The 12604-nt window shown below is 41.5% G+C and overlaps 1 protein-coding gene across 3 annotated transcripts in view; it reads left to right on the forward strand.

Annotated features, from left to right (window-relative positions):
* Nucleotides 1-462: 462 nt before the first annotated feature.
* Nucleotides 463-12604, forward strand: part of MYOZ1 (myozenin 1) — a 43149-nt gene continuing 31007 nt past the window's right edge. Inside the window, exon 1 of one of the 3 annotated variants that reach the window (XM_020791202.3) lies at nt 463-646. The gene's annotated coding sequence lies outside the window, so the exon portion shown is untranslated. Of the gene's footprint in view, nt 647-11658; nt 11740-12604 lie in introns of those variants that run through there. The other 2 variants (XM_020791204.3, XM_078391134.1) reach the window with 2 other exon arrangements.

The following is a 12604-nucleotide window of genomic DNA, read 5'->3' on the forward strand; positions in this document are numbered from 1 at the left end:
AGATGGTGTGACTATGAGATGTTCATTATGCTAATCCTCCTCCTCTGTCTTCCTCGTACACTCGGAACCTTTCTGTGCCCATTTATCTCATACAACTTTAAACGTCTCTCAAACGGCATGCCCTGACACCACTGCTCCTCACTGGCCTAGGGTAGTATTAGCACGCACGATTTGAGCACACAGAACCCAAATAACTTATATCTGGCTGGGAAGCTTTCACAGATAAGGGACCACCATTAGGTGTCTGTGGAACGAGAGGGTGATACTGAGCTGGTTCTTTCTTGGCACTTGGCCCCAGGTTAAGGTAGCTGCTGTGAGAGTGCTGAGGAGCATTCTCCCCCCCTTCCACCAGTCTTGCCTGGGCTGGTGCTATCTGAGACCCTTGGACTCTGAGATCCCATTGACTATTAATAACTCCAGGATGCCTGTGTGAGCAAAGTCTCCAAGAGTCAAATTCGCAGCACTCCACATCAGCACTTTGTGCTGTGCAGACCCTGAGCAGGGAGCGTGTGGGCCCTGGATACCCTGAGGTTCAAGAGCTATTGAGCCTTCTGCAAAACCCTCCGACCCAAGGACCAGAGAAGGCAACCCCCCCGTTCCCATTGCTGCAAGGCTCTGTGGAGTGCCCTGTGTATGTGAGCCGAAGGTGAGTCTCTTCATGCAATGATGGGTCAGGATGGATAGCTCAGAGGAGTTTAAGAGAGAAAGGAAAGGGACAAAATGTCTGAAGTCTGCATTGCACAACAGCAGATTGCCTGTTGGTGGAACAGAGGAGTATCTGACAAAGTTGGTTGAGGGCCAACTAGACATCAAGTACATAGCCATATACTCCTCTGGCTTTTCTCTCCTTTTTTTACACCAAAGTAGGAAGAAGAGACCTAAACTAGATCAGGACCTTCATGTTTATGGTAGAGTAGCTTTAGCTCTTTGACCTAAATTGTGGAGCCCTGTATTGTCATTTTGATTGCCCAAAGCCTGTCCGTTTGTGTCAACAGAGCACTTTTCCGCAAGCAAAAAATATGTTGCATGGACCACATCCCCTGTTTGGGATTACAGTAGGGGCAACGGATTGAAACTCTCTTCTTCCTCCCCTCCCTTCATGTCAGGGTCCAAATCCAGATCAGGTTGCCAGTGCTTCATCTATAGTATGTAAAAAAGAAAGAAGCCATTGCTCCTAGCTATGTTTCTAAATAGCCTATAGTTTGATCCTGCGAGAAGTCAGGTGTAGTAGAAAGAAGCACTTGTCTCTGTAGACTTGTGTGCCTAGGATCACTTTTCTCCTCAGGGTGAGGACATACCATCCTAATTGAAATAACTACCCATTAAACTGAGCACTGAAACAAAGCCCCACAGAGATGCCAGGGATGGGATCAATTCATGTTACCCTGAACCCTTAAGTCCCCTTTTCTTGACGTGATCTACTCAAAGCTCTGGCATGTTGCTCTCCAGGCCAGTTTGGAAGGCTGCCAACTCTTCTCTGTTCCTTTCTTGGCCTGACTCGATATCAAAATAGATCAGATCTTTCCCCCTTGGACTTACTTTTGTATATCACACATACTCCTCCGGACTACCTTATCCCAATAGTAGAAGAACAGAAGTTCCCTCCCATTTCCCAGGCAATCGGGTGTATTTCACTCTTCTGCCTGCCACTTCTGGTCTTCTTTTCTATAAGAAGAACATCCAGCCAGCATCCAGTGAAAGACTTCATGTATTTGGCTGGCACACCTCCAGCCCCTGACTTACAGGTACACAGCTAACAAAAGGCCCTCTGCACCTCACTGTTGTACTTGACTGGAAAGGAAATGCTGAAAGTCAAGAAATAACTCAGATCCAAAAGTGGTTTCAAGCAAGGCTTTAGTCATACAGTAGTCCTGCCTGAATCCTGCCTGAATTAGCCATAGGTTTGTCTTTGTTTTAAATGCAAAAATCTGTGAAGAAGGGAAAGATGGAACAGGCGAAATGTTGCCTTTCATTAGCCTTTTGTTGTTGAACAATAGGGACCTCCTTTAGGCTGAGTGATAATAGTAAAGGTCAGACTTTCTGTCTCATCTCTTAAGCATCACCCAGTGGATTGAAAAATACTGTAATAATTTTGGATTGAGGAGATATAACCTAGTCTGAACCCTTGGGTTTGAATCAGGAATTACTGGGAGAAATTTTGCATTTGTTCTATGAGACAAGAATAATGCTGTCCTCTGCCCTTGAAATCTAAGGATAATGAAAGGAAAATCTTGTTTGTAATTGATACACTTCTCAAATCCTCTCAGTTTAATGCCCGCAATTCTGTGCTTCTAATCAGAGCCTGGACAGCAGATGGCAAAAACAGAATTTAGGTGTCCCAACAGCTGATTTTTCGTTCTACTGTAATATGAAGGAGTAATTGGTGCCCAGGATGTCTAAATTCCACTTCTGTGCCTTCTGTAAGAGAACTCCTGCCTATTTTGCTGTGGCTGGATGGTTGACATAAAGCTACTGGATTCCTTACACATAATTTGGGATGTATAACTTCAAGCTCAGCAGTTCACTTTCAAATACATTCACAGGCTTAGCCTTGATTCTGGATAGCAAATGGATCTGTTTAATTCCTTTAACAGAAATTACTTGGAGACCAAAGGAATACTCAGGTATTCTGCTGCCCCCCCTTATAGGGCAACTTGATACATAAGGCTGAATATGGAATGTCAAGCTTCCCATTTAATTATCTACTATCTTTCTGGTGCACACTCATTAAAAAAAATAAGAGGAATGAGATTGTCCTACACAGTATGTTTTTGAGAAGATAATATTCTAATTCTAAAACTGTCTAAAACTGAATTTTAAACTGCTCAGAATGGCAGTAGTCTAAGTAATTTTCAGTCTGCAGAATGGATTACAACATTTATCTGCCTTGTGTGGTCATCGCTCATTTTTGCATAGATCCATATCGACAGTATCTGCTGTTTTGAGTATCTGGTGGTGTTTCAAAGGCAAAACACAGTACAGTACTGTACATAGAACTCAGTCTGGATGATCCAGAAGATGAAATGAAAACAGAGAACCTCATTAGACACTGAGGAAATTCTGAGAAACTTACCTGTGCTTTTGTAATGCTCATGGAAACTGGGCAGTGACTTTTTTTAAAAGTTCAAATGGAGGAAACACCGCTGTACACAGCACCCACATAGCCCGGCAGTGTATTAGCCTCTCACAACCGAGAGGAGTGGACACAGTCTCTTACAGGATAGGAACATGGAAAAATTGCGGAAAGCTTAGTTTGTGGTGGCCGGGAGAAACACCATGAGGATTGCATCCAAGTAATGAAGCTGGCCAGTGTCTTCAGATATTATGACAGCCTTATAGGGATCAGAGCTAAGGGGCCTGTAGAAGTGTGGGGTACCAGTGAAATGTCAGAGAGATGTGCTGGATGCTAAATTTAGGCTGTTAGGTAAGAAAGCAAAGTCTGGAAGTTCCAGGGTAGCTTTCCCTAAAAATACCTCCTATTCCTGCATTGGAACAGTAAGGCAGATAACAGGTCTGCTTATCTATGTATTAATGCTAAACTAGTTGTGGACACTTTTTTACAGTAGATTTTAATCAAGAAGAGCCTAAGCAGCAACAGTGGCTGGACTCTAGTAGCAAGCTGCAGCTAAAGTAGACCCATTGTATCCGGGCAGATTTGGTGACTCAACTCCTCTATAAGTTCCTTTGATTCGATGGACTACTCTAGTTGTGACTTACTACACTAAGTGGCAGTATTTCAGGCAATATCCTTATTAAAGCAGAATAAAGCTGGGCATTATGTTTTATGATATGAAAAAGCGTTGTGAATTAATGAACGATGGAAAAATAGCAGCCTTTGCAGAGAGAACTCTGTGAAATAAATCTGAAACACAAACAAGTATCGGAGGCAATGATTTTAAAAAGCACCTTCTTTCCCCAATGCTTCTTTCCCGATCAGCAGCTCGTGCAACCCGTTAAAAGTGAACAAATAAGAGTACAGGGGATTCTGATCACTGGTTTCCTGGAGCAAATCCAATCTGGCTCTTGGACAGGAAGACTGAGAGGATTAAAGTCCCTGGTTAGCATTGCAACACACTGGTCAAGGCACTGTATCTAACGAACCCTATGGGATTATCATGAAAATTAAAAAAAGGATAACAACTAATATGAAGTTCTGAGTGGACCGAAAGAATGTCAGCATCTTAAAGACGAGAAAGAAAGGAATAAATGTCTACTCAGAAGAAATCCCCTCTGAGTTCAGTGTGGGTAGATTCCATTAGAAACAATCAGGCTTGCTGCTGAGTATAGGACTGCAACTGTGGCCGCCCAGCCCTTCACTAGAGGTCCAGGCTCTGAAGCTCATGCAGTATATATCAATGCAGCAGGTGGGATGGGTGGATTGGGGGCATGCACAGGTTTTTGCTACACAGGTAGGCACATTTAGTAGGATGGAGCAGGGAAGTTGGTGGATGCCAGGTGGCATCAGGATGGCCCTGTAGAGTGGACTATACTGCCCATAATTCAAATCTCAAGAGGGCTTTGGAATCCTTTTCCTGGAAAGCAGCAGAGAGGGCATTTATTTATCAGTTTATCAAATCACACACTCAGCCTAGTAGGCCCTTAGAGAGATGTATAATAAAACACCAGGATCTTTCTTTGAAACGAGAGAACAAAACCGTACAAAAAATCTTTGCAAAGAGCAATTAAAATTGGAGACTGGGAACATGTTGAAAATGGAAAGCTTGGGTTCAGCGGCACTCGGAGTGCAATCAGACGGATATAGGTTTGCCACGGAAGGAGTTGTTTCACTGGAGGCAGTCTCTTTTCCGTGCCCATGCTGTCCAGTCTTGATCACTCCAGCACAGCTCCAAAAATGGGGTGGGGTGGGGTTGCTGCTGGACCAAAAAGCTCTGAATTTGGACCCAGAGCAGGAACAGGCTGGTTTGCGATTTCCTGTACGTTGTCTGGTCATGAGAAAAGAGCTCAACCCAGGAGGTATCACAAGCTGTCCAAAATGGGAGCTATATTGCCATCTGCTCACACACTTACTCCAAACTCAGCAGCCACAAAATTGCAACCTAAAAGTCCCACATCATTATGAGTTTACAATCTAGGATTTTTATTTACATATTTTTGTCTGTGCTTTTGAATTCAAGTTTTATATGTTCAATGTAGAGCTCCTGTTGTGTCTTAGTTCCCCAGTTCTTAGCATTTGACAGCAGCTGAGGGAGCAATTTGGACAGTAATATAACATTATAATAAGTGATGAACTCTAGATCAGTTCTGATGGACCTGGAAGGGCACAGGACAGAACAATGAACATGTTCCAAATTGAGATGAATTGACCAAAAGAATTCAATATCTTTAATTAAGAAAGAACACATCTGATGAAGAAAGAACAAATGCACATTTAATAAATCATGTGCTATGTAGTAAAAGTGAATAAAGAACCATTTTAATATCCTTTCAATGAAACAAAACAATAACGGTCTATACAGAGCGAGAATCATGAAAGACCTGTCAGGGGGTAACTCTACACAAACCCAAGAGCGATTTAATGGTGTCTATAATAAATAATAATAACCATATGCAATCAAGTTAATTTAAATAATAATAACCATATGCAATCAAGTTAATTAAATCAGTTAATTCTGTTTTATAGCGATTCTTTTTGGGGTTTTCCAGGCAGAGAATATTCAGAAATGGCTTACCATTCCCCTCTTGTGGGGGCATCCAGGGACTGTGCAACCTGCCCAAGGCCACACAGGCTGGCTGTAATCACAGGAGGCACAGTGGGGAATCGAACTCCCAATGTCTGGCTCTGCAACCAGATACTAAACCACTGAGTTGTCCCGTCAACCAATGGTATCTATAGAACTGCACAATATTTAGTGGCACACAGAGTAGAAGAACTTTCTGAATGATGTCTCTAACAATAGGAAGCAGATTTAAAAATAAATATGTGGGGAAATATTCTCAGTGTCATGGAATATTGCCAGAATTGATAATCAGGTTAGATCAGAATGAATTTTACAATAGCTGTACATATGGCTTTTTTTTGGTATTGTTTTGAATACAAAGATTGCAACATGCACCTAATACATTTTTGAAATAACACACAAACTAACAAATGCTAGCATGTACTGTTGCGTATGAAAAGAGAACAAGGATGTGTAGCATCTTCCAAGTCAGCAGGTTTATATAGCTATTCCCATAGGCCACAGCCAGTCTTACAACATGGGTGGGTGGGGTTGAACTAGATGTTAATATTCCATGTAGTTCTTTCTGTTGATGAAAATTTCTGTTTAATAAAATGCAGCCACCAAGACTTTTAACTGTAAATAGTAGATTAGTGTGGGAATTCTAAAATTTGCTAGTCTCCAGTCTTCCAGCACCCAATCAGTTTTGAAGGAATGCTCAAAGGCTTATAGATAGGAGTTCTGAAATATTATCTGAAAGTTCTATCAACACGTAGTGATAGAAACCTTCTGGCCCTGGAGCCCTGAACCAGTTTAAAATTGCGATATTTTCTTATCATGGCCATAGCTACTGTGGGCCGTAAATCTTTCTTTATATCATTTACTCTCCTTGTCTCATATAAAACATGACCACCTTTGTGGGAGATGGCTGAGGCAAAAAGAGAACTTAGTTCAATTTTCTCTCCATCATTTGTTAACAATTCACCATATTCCCTAAATCCATGGATTTATCAATCCGTCTTCTTCATTTTCCCTTCATGTAGCCAAAGAAACGTTTGTTGCCATTTTTAGTGTCCTTTATAAATCTCAGGTTATTCTGTGTCTTCATCTTCATGACACCATTTTTATAGTATGGACAATTCTACTGTACTCTTCCTTCTCGCTTCCTTCCACCTCCTCTACATGTTTTTAGTTTTCAGATCACAAGAGAACTCCCTATGCAGTCACACAGGCATATTTAAATACTGTATTACCATTTTCCCCTTTTAATGTGAATAGTGTGTGGATGTGTTTTTTCATTTTTCATTATTTAGGATATCTGATTGCTCCTAAATTGTTTTTGCCTTCAATATATGAGCCGTGGGATTCTACCCAACTTTTTAAAATGGGCTTATCTAAAATCTAAGACACAGTATAAGTCTGACAAAGCTCAGAAAAGCCCTAGAGTCCTCACTCCCATAAATTAAGGAATTATATGGCCAGCTTCTCTCAAGGTTCCCTCCACTTTTATCTTATTTACCTGTTCTCCGTGTTGGTCAAGACTAAGTTCAGAAGAGCAGAGCACTCTGTTCCTTCTTCCTTCTTTTGAGCGATTAACATGTCAGCAAGAAAAGTAAAAAATAACTTGGATAGTCTATTTTGAACAGAATCAGGCTTTCAACGGATGACAGGAAAATTGAAATCACCCACTGCTGCTGTACCTCAGATTTTGCCATCTTTCTCAAGAGAGCACCATTCCTGTCATTCTGTTGGTTTGGCTATCCAATTATACCACAACAATAATGTACACATTGCTTCTTCTGCCATCTTTACCTTATGGTTCCAATAGGGCTTCCAGAGGTTACCTGCTCATTAGAGCAAGAGGGGCAAAGCCCTGCCCATGTCTGCCCACATGCCCTGCCCTAACACTGGGAGCTCCCAGCTTGACTCCCAAACAAAAACATTCAGTTGCTTTCCCACTACTCACAGCTGCTTCCTATTCTCCTATAGCTCTGCTGAGGACAAGTTTGTATCTGCAGAGAAAGGAAGAAAGTGGTTGTTGTGGGTTTTTCGGGCTCTTTCGCTGTGTTCTGAAGGTTGCTCTTCCTAACGTTTTGCCAGTTTCTGTGGCCGGCATCTTCAAAGGACATCTGAAGATGCTGGCCACAGAGACTGGCGAAATGTTAGGAAGAACAACCTTCAGAACACAGCCAAAGAGCCCGAAAAGCCCACAACAACCATTAGATCCCAGCCGTGAAAGCCTTCGTGAATACAAAGGAAGAAAGCCTTGCCTACACTCCTCTTTCTTCTGTTCTTCACCCCTAGCAGTTTTAAACACCAGAGAGGGCATCAGATGTACCAAACTGTCTGGATGTTTTATGGACATAATCAACATCCCTTCCAGGGATGGATGGGGAAAGAAATGAGCATGTGTGTCTATCTCCAGAGGCACTGTCTCTTTCCCACATGTGGACATATGTTTCCAAGATTGATCAGCTCCATCAGCTTTGTTACAGTTGTTTCTGGTTCCCTGTCACTGAGGTGGATATTAATGATACTGAGACTATGTTATTGTCTCCTTTTAATTGCTTTTTAAGTTGTTGAAAGAGTAAAAAGAGGAATTGTGTGTGGAACAGAGGGAGAAAGTGAGTGCATGAGAAAGAACCACAAAACTAAGGCATGAAACTGAATTGTTTTAAAGGGATAGGATGCTCAAGGTAGGCAGAGAACTCATTATGAATTTTGTCACCAGCAGATATGCTTTTACATCTGTTTGTTTGGCAGGCTTAACACATAAACAGTTTTTTATATTCTATTTATTTATTTATCTATTTATTTATCTATTTATTTATTTATTTAATTTATACCCCGCCCATCTGGTCTTCCGACCACTCTAGTTGAAATAAACTGAGTGTCAGAAGAATAACAATCTTTGTGTGTCATCAAGTCAATTCTGACTAATGGCGATACTTTCCAGGGTTGTTTAGGTAGAGAATACACAGAAATGGTTTACCATTCTTTTCTTCTGGGTGTGTCCTGGGATTGTGCAGCTCATCCACAGCCACACTGGCTGGCTCTTCTCCCAAGAGGCATAGTGGGGAATCAAACTTCCAAGTTCTGGCTCTGCAGTAAAATACCTAAGCCAGTGAGCTATCCAGACAGATGAGTGCCAGAATACACTTGACTAAAAGCAATTAAAGCATAAAATTCATACATCAAGCAAAGGGAGGAATACCTAATAAATCTATTAAGTGAATGCAAAGATGGTCCTACCAACAGAACGGATAAAATTGAGTTATCTAAATATGGGTGGACCACAGCTTCCATCAGCTGTAGCCAGCACGGGCAATGTAAAGAATGCTGAACATTGGAGCCTAGCAAATTTTGGAGGGCCATAGTATGCCTTCTCCTGCAAAAAAAAAAAAGTCTCATAAAACATGCTCCTCTCCAGCACACTCAATTAATAGCAAAAGCTGTGGAGTTGTGTTGGAGTGAATATGAATCCAGACCAGGTGCTCTTCAAAGCAAATGTGTAACGTGTATTATCTACCACACTTGAGGTGTAGATCATCTCTTTGTGCAAGCCCTAGAGTTAAAGGTGAGTAGCGTGAAGTGCCACATAGGCTCACGACACTAAATTATTTAGAGTGGTAAGAACAAAATAATGGAAAACTTAAATGTAAACAAATGAAAAATGATACATATTGGAGCAAAAAAATTAAAATAAAATAACATTCCAATCTCACATACATACTGTTGGAATGTGAACTGGCAGCAAAAAAAATCAGTCTTGGGACTATGCTAGGCAGCTTGATGATGTTAACACATTCAGTGGCTGTTATTTAAAAAGCCAAGGGTTTTGCTGGGCATAATTAGAAGAGAAATCAGTAAATTGGCCAGCACAATAGACAACCCTTATACTGTATAAATCTATAGTGCCACTCCACATTTAGACTATTGGCATACACACCAAAATGTCAGGCTGAAGAACATGCAGAAAAGGGAATCAAAATGATGGACTGGAGCAACTTACCTATGACAAAGAGGAGCGGTAAAGGGAATAAGGGGAGATGTGGAAGAAATGTGTAGAATGATACCTGTGCCTGAGGCCTTCTGGGTTGTTCCTCCCAGACTCTTCCATTCATCTCCCAGATTTACCTCCAGGTGTTGGTTGTCTCTACATTGCTCCAGTTGCCTGACATGCCTGTAGGCCCTCAAAAGCCAGGGACATCTGTCTTGTAATCTTGAAGTGGATGTATCATTATTGACAAAGATGTTCATTTGGTACTTAGAGGTAATTGAGGGCTCATTAATTTAGACATCCGTATGTTATAAAGTTGCAACGGCTTGTGTTTGCTTTTGAGTAGAAGTAACAACAAATGGCTGGGAGTATTCAATGAAACCACAGAGGATAAAATTTTTATCTTTGCTCATTTATACGAGACTTGGTTGCTGCAGTGAGCCTGAGATTATTTTATTACATTTTGTTTTATTACATTTCGCTTTATTTTATTTTAGTTCTGATTTTTAGTCTGGTACCCTTGTATTTGGCTCCTTGCTCTAAAGAAATGCTTTAAGGCTGTTGTGTAGATAATCCTCTCTCTATATTTTTTTAAGATTAACAATCTGGAGGTCAGTTTCTCAGTCTGTGTTTCCTGTGCATTGCTATAGATCTTTAAAACCCTGCTATTTTGGTGAAGATTCTCCTTCTCCACCACCACCAAGCTTTTCAGGCTTATTGGTCTTTTCCGTGGGGTAGGTTTCGACCTTACTTTGCCTACTGTGGCCCTATGGCTCCATCTATCATTAGCTGCCTTGTCCTCTGCTCTCTCATCCCAAGTGGGCACCAATAACTAAGTACCTCCATTTTCCTAATCATGAATTACACACACATTATTGAAGTACAATGCTTATAATGCCACTTCATTTCCTGTTGGGTCTATTACTTGTGAACAAAGCTTTTCCTTCAGTTGTTGTGTTCCATCAAGTCTTACCTACCACCTCATTTCAGGGCTTCGAGCACAACCTGTTTGTTTCCCATGCTCTTTGTATTAGCATTTAGCCATTGGTGTTGCATGTTTCCATGATGAATTCATCTACAAATCACTAGACTCCAATTCCTCAGTCTCCCCTCCTCCTTTCTCGTTCAAACATTTGTCTGCAATGACTTTTTACACTCATCTGGAGTTACTTTAAAGCCCTCTTGATCATGTCTGTAGGGTTCCTGCCAGAAATGTTCTTAGTCTCCATCATTCTCAAAGAGTTCATCAAATTGTTATCTCTGGCTCTGGTCCAGAGAAGCAGTAGAAGAAATTGGAAATATTTCTTATTTTGTGCAAGACCACAACTTGGACTCTCATGGAACTGTCATCACAAAGGAACACTGCAGAATGTAAGAGGCCCTGCAAAACCTCGCCGGTCAGAGATATGCAATGGTTTCTTGATATGGCTGGCTCAGGAAATGACCAATCACTCCCAGAAATCGATGAAAGATTATTTTTATCAGCTTGTGAATGTATTGTTGAGAAACAGGTATTGGAAGTAGAAAAATGTGTAAGTGACTTTGTGTTCCCAACCCAACTGGATATAACTGGGGTTCCCATGGGTCACCATTTTGTATTGTCTTTGCATTTTCACTGTTTGGATTCATCACTAAAATGCTGTCTTCCAAGGAGATAAGTTTTATTACAGCAAACAACATATATGGAAGAGAAACAAGATGGGGTCTACCTCCCATTGGCCACATGGCTATGATAGAGAAGACAAGATGTATGGGAAGAAGAAATGAAGACAAGCCTGAGTGAGAACAAGCCATTGGCGTGGAAGCACAGAGCGGACAATAAAAAAAGAACACAAGAGAGAATTTTAGCTATCTGTTTCTCTCGCTATTGCCCTTCATGGGTCACTTGTGCAAACTGCACATTTCACCAATTTCAAAAATATAAACAATCTGTTTTCTTATGCCACTTATGCCAACATCTTCTTTTGACAGCTATTCTGCTCCAACAGAGAGATCTGGGCTCAGATCCTTGAGTTGGTGGAAGGAGTCAGGTCTGCTTGCGCACAACATCTCCACCAGGGGGTGAGTTTCCAGCCTATTCTAGTCCCACACATAAACATATAGGCAGGTAGAGAGCAATGCAACCAAAACAAAATAATGCAAGAGGAAAGGATGTAGGGAAAGTAGAAAAAGAATAGAGTCACAGGGTCTCACTGTGCCTGGCTTTTAGTTTTCTCCTGAAAGAATGGAGAGGGAATTGTTTCCTTACAGAACCGTTGACCCTGTTGTAATTCTTCCACAGACTGTTCAGTTGCTTCTGGCAAGGATCTTCTTCTCTGGTCTTGCTTTTTACTCTTCATTGCATTCCTCTGACCACCTTCTATCTCTCTCTCAGCTTTCCTGTGCACCTTCACATGAGATTCCAAGGGTAACTTCAGCATTAACTGTTTCATGACAGAGACATCACCTCTAATCTATCTGTGTTTGTGTTTAGTCGTTTAGTCGTGTCCGACTCTTCGTGACCCCATGGACCAGAGCACGCCAGGCCCTCCTGTCTTCTACTGCCTCCCAGAGTTGTGTCAGGTTCATGCTGGTTGCTTCACAGACACTGTCCAGCCATCTCATCCTCGGTCGTCCCCTTCTCCTCTTGCCATCACACTTTCCCAACATCAGGGTCTTTTCCAGGGAGTCTTTTCTTCTCATTAGATGGCCACAGTACTGGAGCCTCAGCTTCAGGATCTGTCCTTCCAGTGAGCACTCAGGGTTGATTTCCTTTAGAACTGATAGGTTTGTTCTCCTTGCAGTCCAGGGGATTCTAATCTATCTAGACAATAGATTTTAGTTTGATTGTTGGCTCAGTCAATAAATATAAATCATGAGTTTATTTGTTCCTACATGTGAACAAGAAATAACCCTTTCCCCCTCCTCCCTGCAAGATGATAAATGT

The sequence above is a fragment of the Pogona vitticeps genome, chromosome 3 (assembly GCF_051106095.1).
Source record: "Pogona vitticeps strain Pit_001003342236 chromosome 3, PviZW2.1, whole genome shotgun sequence".
Lineage (NCBI taxonomy): Eukaryota > Metazoa > Chordata > Lepidosauria > Squamata > Agamidae > Pogona > Pogona vitticeps.